Here is a 7,849-nt window from a genome sequence, read left to right as displayed (position 1 = left end):
ACTCCGCGCCGGACATCTCCAGCCCGGCCTGGTTCCCGCGAAAAGAGTGCTGGACGCGATGGCCCTCACCGTTCTGGCCGCAGCAGCTCCCCACAGGGGCGCCCACGCTCCACGACACCGGCACCGGTCACCTCAGGTCCCCAGCGACCTCGAGGACGTTCACCGACCAGAGGCAGCAAGGGAGCTCGCACACGCAGCCCTCGACCTCGCCCTGGACGGAGCCAGACCCCTGCCAGCCGCAGGAGCAGGACCCCAGCACCACGACGCCGCTCTCGCTCGCGCTCACGTTCGCCAACCGCCAAAGTCCCCGTGAGGGGAATCCTCAAGACTACTGGTCACCACTGACCAGTCCGTCTAAGGCTATCCTCGACATTGCGGGACAACGGCCAGTCTCGAAGTTCGAGAACCGAGTGGAGACTGGAGCTGTACACAACCTCTCAAGCAGGGCTCTCTCGGCCGCTGAGATCCGTCTCCTCTCCCTCGGCCTGCGGTACATCCCGAACCCGGCACCGCTCAGAGCCCCACAGATCGTGGAAAGCTCTGATGCTCTCTGCCGAGCCGTCCGACTCCGTCACCTCTTCAAGGACGACGACTCAGCCCTGCCGGAGTTCCGAGTACCGAACCCGAGCTTCGAGCCGCCTCCAGCACCAGCGTATGTGGAACGACGCCTTGCACACGTGCGAGGCAGCCTGCTCCACAGGCTGGAAGGAGCACACAAGCCTCGCTCCTTCGCTCACGGTTGGAAAAAGCGTGCTCTCCACTCTCTCGCAACGGACACATCCATCGTCATCAAGCCTGCGGACAAAAATCTTGGAGCGGTGGTGCTGGATCGTGATTGGTACACGAAGGAGGCTCTCCGCCAACTGAACGACCCACTCGTTTATGTGAAGGTCCCCTCCGTGCCATCCAAATCCCTCCAGGAACGCCTCGCCGAGCTCATCACAAAGTACCGCAGCTGCTCGTGGCTCGACAACTCCACGCAGCAGTTCCTGCTGCACCAGCCCGCCGTACCCCGGCAGGCTTGCATGATGTATTTTCTTCCGAAAATACACAAGCAGCCAATAAAGGGCCGACCCATCGCAAGCTATATCGGTACGTTGTGGGAGCCCCTCGCGCGTTGGCTTCACCGCCAGCTCTACGATATCCTGCTGAAGCAGCCAACGTTTCTTTCCGACTCGCGCACGCTGCTACAGGACCTCCTCCACCTACAGCTCCCGCGGGACTGCTGGCTCTTCACGTTCGACGTAGAGAGCCTCTACCCAAGCATCCCCACACGAGAAGGTCTCCAACGCCTCCGCGACTTTGTGTTTGCCGAGTACGGCAACACCACACGCTCGCGGTTCCTCATGGCTGCGGCTGCCCTCGTTCTGGAGCACAACTACGTGGAGTTTGACGGTAACATCTACCAGCAGATCCGCGGCACAGCAATGGGCTCCAACTTCGCGGTGGTCTACGCTTGCCTCTTCCTCTGCTCTCTCGAAGCCGAGTACAAGCATGCCACCAACGACTGGCCCTTCTATCTACGAAGGTACATAGATGACGGAGTGGGCATTTGGACAGGTACACGAGCAGGCCTCGAACGATGGCTCCGAGGATACGGCACGCTGTGTCCTTCGATCAAGATCACCTCGGTGATCTCGCTCGAAGAGTTGGATATCCTCGATATCCACTTCTTCAAAGGCCCTCGCTTTGAAGAGACAGGCTGCCTCGACTCGTCCACGTTCCAGAAGCCGCTCAACGCCTACCAGTACCTCCCCTGGACGTCGGTTCACCCACGGCACCAAAAAGTGGCATTCATCCGCAGCGAGCTCCGGAGATACCTCCTCCGCGAGAGCACGGCCGATGGATTCCACGCCATGCGCACGCGGTTCTACCACCGCCTCCGTGCCCGAGGATACCCGACCTCCTTCCTCCACCACTGCTTCTCCGGCATCTCCTATGACCAGCGACATCAAGCTCTCCTTGCACGTTCGCGCCGCTCTAGCGACGCCTGTCGACGGGCCCCCCTCGCCTTCAAGCTGCCCTACACACTCCACAGTGCGCAGCTAGGCTTGGGGGACATCCTAAACCCTAAACAGGTGATGGATGAAGCTCCCACAGACACACTCCCTCGAGTGATCACGTGCTGGAGACGCTCCCCGAACCTCGGTTCGTTTCTGGTCAGGGCTAAGCTCCCTCCGCGAGCTTAGCCACGCCTTGTACCGCACTTTGCAAGACACGGAAGCTTATGTTTGCATCCTTCTCCGCGTACTCGATGACTCCCAGGGTCTGGCCGATGGACTTCAGGTATGTCCCAAGTCACTCCAGGCCACCCCCCTTTCGAGTCAACGCCCGGTCAACGCGGAGTCAACGGTCAGAACGGAATATTCCCCAATATTCCGACTGTATCCCTGTTGACCGAGTCAAAACGGCATATACCGTTGGATTCTGCTCTTCCTTCCGATCGTGAATATGTGAGTTTCAACTCTGAACTCCACACACGACTCGTGGAAAAGCACGTTTTCCGTTAAAACGGTGCCGTTCCCTCGACATCGGCGACACATGCCGACAGCTCGCAGGATGGCTCTCCCCCATGTAACCGCTGGACTCCGGGTATGTATGAGTGGCCTCAGGCCCCCCACCATCCCAGTCCACACACGGTCAACGCGGGGTCAACGGTCAACGACCGAATATTCCGAGAATATTCCCTGCAAAGTGAACCACGTTTTTCGTCGCCGGGTACGCACAAGTGACACAAGCATTGTGGACGTAACGCATGCATCATATCATGCCACGTTTACAAGTTATCTTGTGTCAAAGGTACGTCACCCGCCGGACGAACGCTTACTGTCTTCGGCGATCCGCCGAAGTCATTCTCCGCGACTACCACTGCTGTGGAGTCACCGACCCCAGCTGTGCTACGTTCGCATCCTCGCGAGCCAACGCCGTCATGCACTTCGCATGGCCGCCACTCGGACTCGCGCCACGTGACAGAGCCAGAATATAAGTAGAGTCGGCGCCGAGCTAGGGTTAGGGTAGACGTTAGACGACTACACCCGGCTGATGAGTCCCAAAAAGGACGAAACCGGTCTCGGGTTGTCTCTTGTCTTCTCCCTCGCTCGCGAATGAATGAAAATTCATTCTCTTGCCTCCTCTACTTGCTCTCGATCACGCCGTCTCGACAACGGCACACGGAGAATGTGGATTGCACAAAGTGGCGCCGCGATCTCGCCGGATTGCAGCACCACGGGGTGCCTTTGACCCTAAACGCCTAAACGCGCCTAAACCCTAAACCCTAAACCCTAAACCCTAAACCCTAAACCCTAAAACCCTAAACGCGCCTAAACCCTAAACCCTAAACCCTAAACCCTAAACCCTAAACCCTAAACCCTAAACCCTAAACCCTAAACCCTAAACCCTAAACCCTAAACCCTAAACCCTAAACCCTAAACCTAAACCCTAAACCCTAAACCCTAAACCCTAAACCTAAACCCTAAAACCCTAAACCCTAAACCCTAAACCCTAAGCACGGCCGATGGATTCCACGCCATGCGCACGCGGTTCTACCACCGCCTCCGTGCCCGAGGATACCCGACCTCCTTCCTCCACCACTGCTTCTCCGGCATCTCCTACGACCAGCGACATCAAGCTCTCCTTGCACGTTCGCGCCGCTCTAGCGACGCCTGTCGACGGGCCCCCCTCGCCTTCAAGCTGCCCTACACACTCCACAGTGCGCAGCTAGGCTTGGGGGACATCCTAAACCCTAAACAGGTGATGGATGAAGCTCCCACAGACACACTCCCTCGAGTGATCACGTGCTGGAGACGCTCCCCGAACCTCGGTTCGTTTCTGGTCAGGGCTAAGCTCCCTCCGCGAGCTTAGCCACGTCTTGTACCGCACTTTGCAAGACACGGAAGCTTATGTTTGCATCCTTCTCCGCGTACTCGATGACTCCCAGGGTCTGGCCGATGGACTTCAGGTATGTCCCAAGTCACTCCAGGCCACCCCCCTTCCGAGTCAACGCCCGGTCAACGCGGAGTCAACGGTCAGAACGGAATATTCCCCAATATTCCGACTGTATCCCTGTTGACCGAGTCAAAACGGCATATACCGTTGGATTCTGCTCTTCCTTCCGATCGTGAATATGTGAGTTTCAACTCTGAACTCCACACACGACTCGTGGAAAAGCATGTTTTCCGTTCAAACGGTGCCGTTCCCTCGACATCGGCGACACATGCCGACAGCTCGCAGGATGGCTCTCCCCCATGTAACCGCTGGACTCCGGGTATGTATGAGTGGCCTCAGGCCCCCCACCATCCCAGTCCACACACGGTCAACGCGGGGTCAACGGTCAACGACCGAATATTCCGAGAATATTCCCTGCAAAGTGAACCACGTTTTTCGTCGCCGGGTACGCACAAGTGACACAAGCATTGTGGACGTAATGCATGCATCATATCATGCCACGTTTACAAGTTATCTTGCGTCAAAGGTACGTCACCCGCCGGACGAACGCTTACTGTCTTCGGCGATCCGCCGAAGTCATTCTCCGCGACTACCACTGCTGTGGAGTCACCAACCCCAGCTGTGCTACGTTCGCATCCTCGCGAGCCAACGCCGTCATGCACTTCGCATGGCTGCCACTCGGACTCGCGCCACGTGACAGAGCCAGAATATAAGTAGAGTCGGCGCCGAGCTAGGGTTAGGGTAGACGTTAGACGACTACACCCGGCTGATGAGTCCCAAAAAGGACGAAACCGGTCTCGGGTTGTCTCTTGTCTTCTCCCTCGCTCGCGAATGAATGAAAATTCATTCTCTTGCCTCCTCTACTTGCTCTCGATCACGCCGTCTCGACAACGGCACACGGAGAATGTGGATTGCGCAAAGTGGTGCCGCGATCTCGCCGGATTGCAACACCGCGGGGTGTCTTTGACCCTAAACGCCTAAACGCGCCTAAACCCTAAACCCTAAACCCTAAACCCTAAACCCTAAACCCTAAACCCTAAACCCTAAACCCTAAACCCTAAAACCCTAAACCCTAAACCCTAAACCCTAAACCCTAAAACCCTAAACCCTAAACCCTAAAACCTAAACCCTAAAAACCGCGACTTTGTGTTTGCCGAGTACGGCAACACCACACGCTCGCGGTTCCTCATGGCTGCGGCTGCCCTCGTTCTGGAGCACAACTACGTGGAGTTTGATGGTAACATCTACCAGCAGATCCGCGGCACAGCAATGGGCTCCAACTTCGCGGTGGTCTACGCTTGCCTCTTCCTCTGCTCTCTCGAAGCCGAGTACAAGCATGCCACCAACGACTGGCCCTTGTACCTACGAAGGTACATAGATGACGGAGTGGGCATTTGGACAGGTACACGAGCAGGCCTCGAACGATGGCTCCGAGGATACGGCACGCTGTGTCCTTCGATCAAGATCACCTCGGTGATCTCGCTCGAAGAGTTGGATATCCTCGATATCCACTTCTTCAAAGGCCCTCGCTTTGAAGAGACAGGCTGCCTCGACTCGTCCACGTTCCAGAAGCCGCTCAACGCCTACCAGTACCTCCCCTGGACGTCGGTTCACCCACGGCACCAAAAAGTGGCATTCATCCGCAGCGAGCTCCGGAGATACCTCCTCCGCGAGAGCACGGCCGATGGATTCTACGCCATGCGCACGCGGTTCTACCACCGCCTCCGTGCCCGAGGATACCCGACCTCCTTCCTCCACCACTGCTTCTCCGGCATCTCCTACGACCAGCGACATCAAGCTCTCCTTGCACGTTCGCGCCGCTCTAGCGACGCCTGTCGACGGGCCCCCCTCGCCTTCAAGCTGCCCTACACACTCCACAGTGCGCAGCTAGGCTTGGGGGACATCCTAAACCCTAAACAGGTGATGGATGAAGCTCCCGCAGACACACTCCCCCGAGTGATCACGTGCTGGAGACGCTCCCCGAACCTCGGTTCATTTCTGGTCAGGGCTAAGCTCCCTCTGCGAGCTTAGCCACGTCTTGTACCGCACTTTGCAAGACACGGACACTTATGTTTGCATCTTTCTCCGCGTACCCGATGACTCCCAGGGTCTCGCCGATGGACTTCAGGTATGTCCCAAGTCACTCCAGGCCACCCCCCTTTCGAGTCAACGCCCGGTCAACGCGGAGTCAACGGTCAGAACGGAATATTCCCCAATATTCCGACTGTATCCCTGTTGACCGAGTCAAAACGGCATATACTGTTGGATTCTGCTCTTCCTTCCGATCGTGAATATGTGAGTTTCAACTCTGAACTCCACACACGACCTGTGGAAAAGCATGTTTTCCATTAAAACGGTGCCGCTCCCTCGACATCGGCGACACATGCCGACAGCTCGCAGGATGGCTCTCCCCCATGTAACCGCTGGACTCCGGGTATGTATGAGTGACCTCAGGCCCTCCACCATCCCAGTCCACACACGGTCAACGCGGGGTCAACGGTCAACGACCGAATATTCCGAGAATATTCCCTGCAAAGTGAACCACGTTTTTCGCCCCCGGGTACGTACAAGTGACACAAGCATTGTGGACGTAACGCATGCATCATATCATGCCGCGTTTACAAGTTATCTTGTGTCGAAGGTACGTCACCCGCCGGACGAACGCTTACTGTCTTCGGCGATCCGCCGAAGTCATTCTCCGCGACTACCACTGCTGTGGAGTAACCAACACCAGCTGTGCTACGTTCGCATCCTCGCGAGCCAACGCCGCCATGCACCTCGCATGGCTGCCACTCGGACTCGCGCCACGTGACAGAGCCAGAATATAAGTAGAGCCGGCGCCGAGCTAGGGTTAGGGTAGACGTTAGACGACTACACCCGGCTGATGAGTCCCAAAAAGGACGAAACCGGTCTCGGGTTGTCTCTTGTCTTCTCCCTCGCTCGCGAATGAATGAAAATTCATTCTCTTGCCTCCTCTACTTGCTCTCGATCACGCCGTTTCGACAACGGCACATGGAGAATGTGGATTGCGCAAAGTGGTGCCGCGATCTCGCCGGATTGCAACACCGCGGGGTGTCTTTGACCCTAAACGCCTAAACGCGCCTAAACCCTAAACCCTAAACCCTAAACCCTAAACCCTAAAACCCTAAACCCTAAACGCGCCTAAACCCTAAACCCTAAACCCTAAAACCCTAAACCCTAAACCCTAAACCCTAAACCCTTGAACCCTAAACCCTAAACCGTAAACCGAAGTGCATGGCGGCGTTGGCTCATGAGGATGCGAACGTAGCACAGCTGGGGTTGGTGACTCCACAGCAGTGGTAGTCGCGGAGAATGACTTCGGCGGATTGCCGAAAACAGTAAGCATTCGTCCGGCGGGTGACGTACCTTCGACGCAAGATAACTTGTAAACGCGGCATGATATGATGCATGCGTTACGTCCACAATGCTTGTGTCACTTGTGCGTACCCGGCGACGAAAAACGTGGTTCACTTTGCAGGGAATATTCTCGGAATATTCAGGCGGTACGTGGTACGCGTCCAGAGAGGAGGAGAGGGCAGGGCAGACGCGCGGTACCACCTGTAACACCCGGTACCACCCCGCGCCGCCCAGCGCTGTGCAGCGTCTCTAGCACCGCGGCTGTCCCCAGCACTACGGCTGCCACCAGTGACACCCAGTGATGCCAGCGATGCCACAGCCACCTTTACCATCTGCCGCTCTAGTGCCTATACTGGACAGTCACGACGTCATGGACCCCTCACTGCTCATACCACCAAGGCCAGCAGCACCAGGGAGCTCCAACCACGCCATGGCTACTGCAGAGACAGGTTACGCTCCAGTTCCTCCAGCTCCAGTGCTTCAATTTGAGCTGGGAACCATGTCACGAGCTACCTCGTCGCGGGAA

Source organism: Selaginella moellendorffii, unplaced genomic scaffold, assembly GCF_000143415.4.
Source record: "Selaginella moellendorffii unplaced genomic scaffold, v1.0 SELMOscaffold_129, whole genome shotgun sequence".
NCBI classification, from domain to species: Eukaryota; Viridiplantae; Streptophyta; class Lycopodiopsida; order Selaginellales; family Selaginellaceae; genus Selaginella; species Selaginella moellendorffii.
Note: the sequence above shows the minus strand (reverse complement) of the source record.